Source organism: Cebus imitator, unplaced genomic scaffold, assembly GCF_001604975.1.
Source record: "Cebus imitator isolate Cc_AM_T3 unplaced genomic scaffold, Cebus_imitator-1.0 Scaffold79, whole genome shotgun sequence".
NCBI classification, from domain to species: Eukaryota; Metazoa; Chordata; class Mammalia; order Primates; family Cebidae; genus Cebus; species Cebus imitator.
The window spans coordinates 3,125,950-3,136,793 of NW_016107394.1; the positions used below are offsets into that span (position 1 = coordinate 3,125,950).

General features: G+C 53.0%; 1 protein-coding gene across 2 annotated transcripts in view; it reads left to right on the forward strand.

The window, feature by feature from the left end:
- Positions 1 to 6,342: 6,342 nt before the first annotated feature.
- The window catches only part of P2RY6 (pyrimidinergic receptor P2Y6), a 26,606-nt gene continuing 22,104 nt past the window's right edge, over positions 6,343 to 10,844 (forward strand). For both annotated transcript variants that reach the window (XM_017532942.2, XM_017532943.2), the window contains exon 1: positions 6,343 to 7,010. The gene's annotated coding sequence lies outside the window, so the exon portion shown is untranslated. The remainder of the gene's footprint in view (positions 7,011 to 10,844) is intronic.

Below are 10,844 nucleotides of genomic sequence, written 5' to 3' on the forward strand. Positions count from 1 at the left end.
AAAAAAAAAAAAAAAAAAAAAGAAAAAAGAAAAAAAAAGATTACTGTGAGCACAATGGATTTGTGGGTTGTATGCGGTTAGTGTGCAGTATGTGCAAATGTGACCCATGGATTGTGGTGTGTGTCTGCCTGCAACAAGTGTGCACAGCACCTCTCTATAGCTTTGAGTGACTGTGCTGGGTTAACACAGGGGTCCGCGGTGCACGTGCACTTTGTGTTGGGAGCAGTGGCAGGATGGTGCACGGGGTGTGCTTTGAGTGAATTGTGAGGTGTGAGTTTTGTGTGGCACATCCGTGGCCCCTGTGGTGTGCTGAGCCAGGTGATGGAAGGTGGGGCACATTTGTGCAGGGGTGACACTGACAGAATGTTTTCTGTGGCCCGAGGGTGGCTCTGCCTTTTCCACCCAGTGCTCCGGAGGGCTTGGGAGAGTGCAAGCTCACCCGGATCTGGGTGGAGGATGTATGACAGGTCCCAGGCTCACCCTGTCACACACACAAACACATGCACACACAAGAGAAGATGCTCCGAGGTCTCATTTTTTTATCTTCCAAAATTCCTTTGGATTTTGCATTCTTCTATAATATTTCTGCATTGGTTTTAACGTAAAAATACTGTTCTGATAAATTCCCATCCAATGAGTTGGCTCAAGGCTTGGAGGTAAGTTGGGTTTATCTTGGGGTGAGAATCTCCTGCCTGTCTCCCAAACTGAAATGCAAGGACTTGGACTCGGCAGGAGTGAGGCTGTGATGTTGGGTACGTGTTGTGTGCTGGGGGGTTAGCGGGGGGAGGAGGGGAAGGTTGTCTTGGCCACTTCTAGGGCAGGGGCAGGAGAGTTGGGCTTCTGAGGAGGAACCCTGACCATCAATGAGGCTCTTGCTTCTTCTCCACTGCCTGGGCAGGAAGAGGCTGCAGGACCCTGAGGACCACGAATAAGGGGGTTCCCTTAGCAGGCTGCCTCCTGGGACAGTTTGGTGGTTGTGTCATCCAAGCTTGGTTCAAATTTGTTTTAAGCAAAAGCAGAAATATTAGAGAGGCTTGCGTTAGGGTTCTGGCACTTTATCTGCAGGACTTTGGGCAAAACCTCACTGTGCCTCAGTTTCTTCCTTTGTAAAATGGAGATGTGGATAGTATTTGCCTCATAGGTTATTTTTAGGACTGACTACCTGGACATAAAGTGGCACAATCTCTGATACACATCCTAACAGCTGGTGACAAAACTATGATGATAGCGATGTCAGCCCCTACACGACTGGGTCCCTGCCCACCCCAGGAACTCTCAGTTTTCACAGAGCCAATGATTCCAATAAGCTGTGTGGATGGGAATCTGAGAGTCCCTATCTGAGTATGTCTGGGAGATCCATTCCGATTCCCAACCAAATCCTTGTTGAATTCTCAGTGACCATCTGATTCCTGGGAAGATGCAGGTCTTTGTCAAAGCCTGGGATGGAGCATGGGAGAGAGGTGGGGGGAGAAATGCAGGGGCAGGCGTAGGCTTAGATGGAGCCTTCTCTGTCCTGACAAACCCTGGAGGAACAGAAAAACGCTGACCCCGTGTATGTGTGTATTTGGGAACTGGGAGGGGTAGGGACCTGGAGTGCCCTCTGCCTAGAATGAGTAAAGTCCAGAACAGGATCAGGATTGTTTGGACCTGGACCAAGATAGGCTCTGGGAGCTGAAAGGGAGGCTGTGAGATCAGCACTGAGCTAGAGGCAGACATGGACCAGGAGGCCCCTGCAGGCTGAGCCTTATTTCTGTGGCTAAAACATTTGCATTGGCAGAGCAAAGTGCCCCTGTTTCTGTTGACTTCATTGGGTCAGTTTGGAGGAGTTGCCCACAGGCGTTGGAGGACAAGGGGACATAAAAGGCAGTGTTGGGAGCTGTGGAAACATCTGGGGAGGGCACCTAAATATATCTTGTGGTGACGAGGTGCCGTGATGGGCCAGGACAAGCTCGGGCAGGGGCAGAGGCAAGCCACTGTCCCCAGTGTCCCCTAGGGAGTACTCAGGGAGTACTGCTGCCCCAGAGGCCCTGAGAGCTTCTCTGGAAGGTCTGGAAGACAGAACCCTCCTGGGCAGAAGGAGGCCTGGCCCAGCCCTGACTTGCTGAATGATAAGGCCAGCTCTCTTCTCAGCTGTCAGGGGGGTGGGACCAAGTGATGTTGTCGTCACTTCTGGCCCTGATTTCCTTTAATCCCCAATTCTGGCTATAATTGTTTATAATTCCACAGTCCTAGCCCTAAGACTCTATAATTACCCTAACATTCTAGAAGTGTACAATTCAAACTCCAACTTTCTACACTCCAGAACTGTAACATTCTCCAATTCTGGCTCCAATGTTGGAGGACTCTGGCCCTGGCTTTGGCAGTCTGACTCTTGCAAACTCAGAAACTCCCAGGGAAGAGGTCACTTCAGCAGAATCATGTGAGAAGCCCCAGAAAAGGTCTCCTCCCTGCCTAAGCCAGCCTGGAGTGGAGGCAGGTGCCTGGTAAAATGGCCACATGCTCTCTGGGGTGGATGACAGTGAACCCATAGGCCCCTCCTCATCGGAGCAGCACAGGTGCTAGGAGTACTTCACAGCTGTCAGGGAAGAGTGGCCCTAGGGGAGAGAAAGTTTCAGATTTTGCATTCTAGGCACCCCTCGGATGAGGGAATTGTGGAGTCACTGGGCACCTTGAAAGGCCATCAAGAGGAAGGAGAGAGAGAACAAGAAATGGGGCTGAAGAGACCTCAAAGGCAAACCTCGTTCTCTCTGAGAGACCTCAGGTTGTAGAAAGACTCCTGCGGAGCCAGCACCATCATGGATGCACAGCCATGTCTGAACTCAGCATAGGCCGGGGGATGGAGAGCTCCAAAATTCACAGTGATTAGCCTGAAACCTTGCCTTGGGTTGGTGACAAGCAGGACCGGTGGCCAACTGGGCAAGTTGGGGACCATCCTCCCATAGAAACCTTTGCCTGCTTTCTCTGAGTATTCTGGCCAGGACTTGTGTGGGAGGGCTGAAGAGGGTGAGCCAGACAAAACATCTGTGTTGCTGGGGAAACCTGTTAGCTTCTCTGGGAGGGTAAAGGAAGGGCTTGGGGATCCAAGGACTCAGCTCTTCCTCTCCCATCTCTTTCCTGGTTCTGAAAGTTCTTCACATGCAACTTGCTGCTGAGCTAAGCTACAGCCCTATGTATGCTGGCCGGAAGGGAGTGCCCGTGTGCCTGCTGTGGGTAGTGTGTTCCCAAGTGTGGCAGATGCGAGGGCACATGTGCCTAAGCATGTGTGAAGCTGTGTGAGTTATGCGGAGCTGTGTCCGGGTCGCGTGTGCTCTGCATGCGCCAGTGCAGAACTGCGCCCACGGGCACGTGCTCCTTATAGCGCTGCCAGGTCTCTGCGGCCTCTCTGTGCTTTCTTATGATGGGTGGCAAACAGCAGACCCTAGACTCTGGACAGAATGAGGGGCTCAGGTTGCAGAGAGGGAAAACCTCTGCAGCTCAGCATGAGGGCCAAGTCTCTGGCCAGATGTAGTAGCTCACGTTTGTAATCCTAAAACTTTGGGAGGCTGAGGCAAGAGGATTGATTGAGACCAGGAGTTTGACAACAGGCTGTGCAAACAATACAAAAATTAGCCAGGCATGCTAGCTCACACTTATAGTCCCAACTGTAAGTGAGCTGAGGAGGGAGGATCATTTGAGCCCAGGAGGTCAAGGCTGCAGTGAGCTATGTGTTTGCACCACTGCACTCCAGTCTGAGCGATGGAGCGAGATCCCTTCTAGAAAAAAAAAAAGGTGTCCAGTCTCCTCCTGTCCAAGGAGACCACCAAGCATGCTTCCTGCAAACCTCTTTAGGATCTGATCTGAATTCCAGAGGGACCATGTCTCCTGTAGACCCGGGGCCAGGCAGCCTCCTGTTTCAGTCAAGAGGGCCGAGGGTAGTGTTTTTCCTCCCTCCGTGGGAGCAGCTAGGGGGCAATGGGTGGTGTCCAGGGGTGTGCACGAGACCATTCCTGCCTGCCAGGGTCTCATCACAGCCTGCAGGCCTTCTCAGCCCTTGACTCGTGTGGATTGGAACAGCTCTCCATTCCACAGCTGGGAAAACCAAGGTTCAGGAAGGGATGAGACCCACCCAAGGGAGTAGCCAGTACTGAGCTTCGAGTCCAGCTCAGGGCTAGGAATGAGGACCCTAGGTCTGAGCTAGCAGTGACTGCCTGGAGGCAGGAACTCCAGGGCTGGGGCGCCAATGTCAGCCTGACCAGCTAGTGGTGAGCACCACCCAGCCAGGGCATGTGGGGTGTAAACTGTAAAGCACTTGATTTATTGTACAGGACCCAGGGGGCTTCCTGCTGGTGACGGAGTGCAGGAGGGTGGCTGTGGAGGGGTCAGTGCCCACAGGCAATGTAGGGTCTTCGGGGCTTCAACCTTGGGCACTCCTCCCCTCCTGGTGAGGAGCCTACATACAGCCTGGGCTGAGCTGGGAGAGCCTTTGCCTGAAAGTTATCCCCTAAGGCTTCCTCCTCCTCTTATGTAACTGCTTTTATTCCCGGGGAAAATCAAGAGCCTGGGAACCCCACAAATCTCCCGTGGCATCTGGAACAGTTTGGGATTACGGCAAGGATTTCGGAAACTGAGAAAACAAGGCCTGTGGACTAGGGGTTTGCGGGGCTCCCCAGGAGCGGCATGTGTGGAGCGCCTGCGGAGGCACAGGCCTGGGCAAACATGTATGTGAACAGATGTACACACCCTGGAGCCACTCACAGAAACACACACGCACGCACTTGGGCACAATCCCAAACACCTGTGCCTGGTGAATGCAGGTGCGTTTTCCCGCGCAGGCACACGCGTGGCTGGCAAGCCTCCAGGCAGACACTGTGCACCCAGCATTCACGTTCTCCCCCAGCCTGGGGGCTTGATGGGGGATGGTGGCTCTCAAAGCTACCTCAGGGCTACGCCTCTGCCTCCAGGAACAAGCTTTCCCAGCCTTGTCCCTTTCCCGTCTCTTCCCCCACACCTTCTCACCACAAGGACAGAGGAGGGGCCCTTCCTGTCAGCTGGCTGGGAGCAGAGGTGGCTTTGTCTTTTCGGAAGAACTAGTTCCGTGGAATTTGTGCTTCTTTCCCATCAAGGCTCAAGGGCCTGCTTTGGGGCTACCTCAGGGCCCCACAGGGTGAGGGGCTGGTTTTCAGAGTTTTCTGCCTGCCTGTCATCTGGATAGTGTCTAAAAATTTGCAAAACTGCCTTCCTGTCAGTGTCTTGCTCATTCTTCCTGACACTCCTGAGATGTAAGTGCCTTCACTTCCTCTGTTTGGCAGATGAGGGAACTGAGGCCCAGAGAGGGATGGGACTGTCTGAGGTCACACAGCAAGTTGAGGCAGGGTTGACCAAAACTCTCATGAGCTGGGGCTGGGAGGAAAGTGCTTTCAGCTTCCTGGGGCTTAGGGTATGAGGATTTGGCTCCCAGAGCCTAGAGGGTGGGGCAGGCTGGCACTACCAGGTGGGCCTGCCACAGGAACACCTCACACTCCTTTACCAAGATCTGATGGGGCACAGCCAGCCCCTCAAAGGCCAGCACTGTGCTGTGAGGCTCACTCCTGTACCACCTTCGTGGACATCCTAGGGGAGAGGGCAGGAGGGGGAGCAGGAATACCTCTGCCATGCTGTGTGACCCAGGCAAGCCCCGACTCTCTCTGGGTCTGGTGCCTTCCCATCTACTGGGATATTGGGATTGGGGATTAGTTGAGGGATGTGCTCCCTCTCCAGACCACAGAGGAAGCAAAAACTTCCCCAGGGCCAGGAGTGGGGCGCAAGCTCAGGATACTCCCTGCCAAAGCCCTGGTGGCCCTGAGCTGCAGCCTGTACCCAGGGAGTCCGGGCCCTGGCCATGGCCTGCTGCTGAGATCCACCATGGCAGGGCCCAGCACAGAGTGGGGGCTCAGGGCCTGGGGGCTGGGAGAGGGGATCTGGCAAATCCAGATGGGGCCTGTCCACCTGTCTGAGGCTGCGGCCCCCTGACTCTCTGCCCCTCATCCTCCTTTATGTTTCTCTACAGCTGCTCTTACCACTACCCGGCCTGCTATATATTTACTCATTAACCGAAAGAAACTAATCTCCCCTGCTAGAATACAGGTGTCTCAAGGGCGGGACTTTGTTTTTTGACCTCAAGTGCCTTGAACATTACTTGAATAGAATAGGTGTCCAATAAGCTCTTGTTACAAAGAAGAGGAGGAGGAGGAAGAGGGAGAATGAATCATCTTACAGTTGGAGAGGGCTCACCATAGGCCGGGCTAGAGCCGCCCTGGCTGCCTTCTCCTCATCAAGCCCAAGCTCAATGATGGATTGGCACTGGGGAGGGGAGGGTCGTCTGCAGTCAGCCTTTCTCCCGAGATCAGCTTCCATCTTCAGCGCCATCCTCATTCCTGGGTGGGGCTTGTCTGGACCCACAGGGTTGGAGCCATAGACAAGAGAGCCATTAATCTCGGGGTCTCAGCTTCTCTCAACGGACCTTCCAGGCACTGCTGAGAAAACCAGGGTAATGGTTTCCTGCAGCAGCAACAAGCAGGAGCAGGGCCATCTCCAGACTCCAGAGAATGGGGAGGACGAGGAAAGTGGCCACCTGATGCATGCCTTCCCTGGACCAGGCCCTGGTCCTGAAATGTTATCTCACTGCATCCTCCCGACAGTCCCTGGGGCTAAATTGGTGATGCTGCTTGTTTGGGTGAGCAAACAGAGGGTGAATGAAGTGACTTGCTGGCACCTGGGTAGAGGCTGAGGTCAGCGTTGGTATAAGGGACTTGAGCATCAGGGTTCTCGGGATTTGAGCCCTGGCCCTGCTGCCTGCCAGCTCTGTGCTGTGGCAACTTACTTCCTCTCCCAGATGTCTTGGTTTCCTCATCTGCTGCCTCTCCAGACTTCTGCCAGACATCGCACGCGACAGTTTCAGGCACAGGAACTTTCTGGCAGCAGGCACTGCTCCACAAGTGGGAATTTGTTCCAGCACTTCACAGACTGCAACTGAGGCGCTCGCTAACTCCTGGGTGAGTTTTCTGGGTCCATGCCTGGAAGGGCCTGCGCCCCTCAGCTCCCCTAGGAGCTTCCTGAGTACATACAGTCCAGTTGCTGCCACCAAGGCTCATCGCAGGCAAGAGTGGCAGTGGGGCAGGCACTGGGGTCCTCCTCCTTCCTCTGCCTGGCTATGCCTGGAGGCTGCAGACTACACAGCGTGGAGGGGTGAGACACGCAGGATGGGAGGGGAGGACATGGACACGTTGGTGCTGCGCCGTGCCTTGCTGGAGAAGTGGAATAGCTCAGGCAGGATTCGGAGCCACAGAGGTCTGGGTGTGAATCCAAATGGCTAGCAAGGACACTTTTCCTCTCTGGGCCTCAATTTCTTACTCTCTAAAATAGGGGCAACAGTGGTCTCCCCCTGCATATGTGAAAACTGCTAAGTGTAGTATGCTGGTGAGGGGCCCTCATGGAGAGGCTGGCCCTGCCCTCGGAGCTCCCCAGTAACTTTGGTTGAGGGAGTGAGTAGGAAGGATTAGTGACCAAATAACTGTCCACAGAGGAGGCCCTTGGAAACCTCTCACCTCTGCCATCCCAGCTAAATCTTAAGGCAGCTTGGAGCTGGCCCCACGAGAGTGGTGGGGAGAATGAGTCCCTGAGTCCAAGTGTGACTTGTTAAGGGTGAAAGGGCATATCTGGGGGAGCTGGGTTAAAACTTTTCTGGAGTTTCTATTGCCAAGTGGCTCCGCTGATATCAACATAGAGAAAACAGGCAGCACAGCCCATGCGTTCAGCCCCCCGCCTCTTGAAGATATTTGGAACTCACATCTCTTGCCAGCTCTAGAATGGGTCAGATTCAGGGAAACTCTCCACCCCTCAGTATCAATGAGATGAAAAATGAGAAGGCCCTTTGCAAACTCTAAGGTGTTGTGCCCAGAAGGGCATGTGTGCCAAGCCCGTGGGTATGTCCATGAGAGCGAGAATGTCCAGCTTCCAGTGTATGTGCGTATGGATGCCTGACTGGGTGGGGGGAACTCTACGCCACCCTCAACTCCCTGTGTGGCTGGGGCTCTTCTAAAATTCTTACAATCTTTTTTTGCATTTCCTCACTGTTTGTCAGTTTATCAGAAAGGAAGGGGGCCATGGTCCGGAAACCTGGCAATTGTCTCTGAGCCTGCCAACTCTTCTCTCCTGCCCTTGCCTTATCCTGTGGCTGTCTCTGGAGGCCTGATTGCCGGGAGCTCCCAGCATGGCCCGTTCTTCAGGGTCAGAAGCTTGCCTGGCTCCTCTGCGCGGCCCACCCGCCACCTGTTTTTCCATCTGTGGCTATGCACTGGCTGCTTTCACATCACTGTCCCACTGACTCTTTTTATTTTTAGATTTTTATGTTTTTAAAGATAGAGTCTTGCTGTGTCACCCAAGCTGGAGTGCAGTGGCACCATTATTGCGTACTGTAACCTTGAACTCCCGGGCTTAAGCAATCCTGCTGCCTCAACCTCCCAAGTATCTGGGACTACAGGCATGTGCCACATGCTCAGCTAATTTTTAAAATATTTTGTAGAGATAGGGTTTTGCTATGTTGCCCAGGCTGGTCTTAAACTGCTGGCCTCAAGTGCCACTGATTCTTTGTAACATCCCAATACTCTACAGAAATGCTATTTATTGTTCCCATTTTACAGGCAAGGAAATGAAGGCTTGTTGAAGGGAAATGGCTCTCCCAGAGTTATCCAGCCAACTAGCAGCAATGCTGGGGTTTCAATTCTTACCTAACTCCAAAAACTTTATTAACTGTTGTGGCTTACCTAGTGGGTATGTGTTGGCTGTTTGACTGAATGAATAAATAAATGAAATAGCAGATGAATCAATCATTCTGTCAAAATTGAGCTGAAAGAGAAAGTTAAGCAATAATAGCAATGTCTGTCATTGATTAAGCAACTACAATGTCAAATGTTTCATGCAAAAATGAAAGCATCAGGAGGCTGAGGCAGGAAAATCGCTTGAACCTGGGAGGCAGAGATTGCAGTGAGCCGACACTTGGTCTCAAGAAAGAAAGAGAGGGAGGGAAGGAAGGAAGGAAGGAAGGAAGGAAGGAAGGAAGGAAGGAAGGAAGGAAGGAAGGAAGGAAGGAGAGAGAAAGAAAGCAGCTAGGATTATTGTTATTCCTATTTTGCAGTAGAGAAAGCTGAGGCTCAGAGAAATTAAATGATCATGTCCGGTGTGGGAGCTGGAACTATAATTTGTCAGTGTGCAGACCCAGAGCTCTGAACCTAGGTTTCTGGTTCCTTAGCATGAGAATGAGTCAGCAGAGACTGGCAATAGGTGTCTATTACAGCAGAGGAACCAGGGCCAGTCGAGACTCTCAGGAAGCTGGGTGCAACAGCCCCCCCTGCCCACTCCTGCCTCAGGGCCATTTCCTCATTTTTCTCTGAAATGGGTTTCTGTTTCAGTCTGGAGTGGGCATCTGGCAGCCCAGGCTCTGACTCTCCCTCTCTGACTGCTGACTTGTGTAGTTAGGGCCAATGCCCTGGCATGGGGTGATATCTTGCTGCTTCCCCTTTCCCAAGGTTAGCCATGTCATTAATAGCTCCATGGGAGGGCAGGGCCTACACAAGACACAGTCATTGGTCTATGGAGATGACGTAGGCTGGGTCAGTGGCTTCTGTGCCCAGCCCTGTGTGGATGCCAGGAACCCAGGGGCTAGTGGGTCCAGCTCTCCCCTCAGGAACTCGTGGGCTGGGAACTGAGCCCCAGGAAGATGAACTCTGCAGTCGCTGAGACAGAGTCTGGCATCCTGACTCCCAAGGCAGTCAGTCCCGGCTGGTTTTCAAGGCCTGGGACAGAGTAGGGGCTGTCCTGTGGTACCAGAAGGCAGATCTCAACTCAGAGTGAGGGATAACCTTGTTTCTGTCATACCAGAGGGATGGGAACCAGCCTTTTAAATCATCCCACAGTTCCTGAGTGTCCTGTCCCTTCTATTGAGGGACAGGGACACAACAGGGACAGACTCTGCACAGGAGGAGAGCCCATTGTCTGAGGGAGGAGACATTCCCTCGGGCAGTGGCTAATCTGATGGTTGAGCCAAGAGACAGACTTGGAAGTGTTAGAACCTGTCGCACTTGACAACAGCTTCGTTCTTCATGCCCTCCCATGGTGCCTTCCTGAGGAGGACATGCCTCCATAGCATAGAGGGAAAACAGAGGCACAGAGAGGCCGGTGTTTGGGATAGAAATGCCTCTGTTGCAAAAAGTTGCTGGAGTAAAGCAGATAATAGATTAAAAACTAAACAGTCGGCCGGGCGCGGTGGCTCACGCCTGTAATCCCAGCACTTTGGGAGGCCAAGGCAGGTGGATCACAAGGTCAAGAGTTCGAGATCAATCTGGCCAACATGGTGAAATCCCATCTCTACTAAAAATACAAAAACTAGCCAGATGTGGTGGTGCTTACCTGTAATCCCAGCTACTTGGAAGGCTGAGGCAAGAGAATCACTTGAACCCGGGAGGCAAAGTTTGCAGTGAGCCAAGATCGCGCCACTGTTCTCCAGCCTGGGCAAGAGTGAAACTCCATCTCCTAAAAAAAACACAAACAGGCCAGGCATGGTGGCTCACGCCTGTAATCCCAGCACTTTGGGAGGCCGAGGCAGGTGGATCACGAGGTCAAGAGATCGAGACCATCCTAGTCAACATGGTGAAACCCCGTCTCTACTAAAAATACAAAAAAATCAGCTGGGCATGGTGGCGCATGCCTGTAATCCCAGCTACTCAGGAGACTGAGGCAGGAGAATTGCCTGAACCCAGGAGGCGGAGGTTGTGGTGAGCCGAGATCGCGTCATTGCACTCCAGCCTGGGCAACAAGAGCGAAACTCCGTC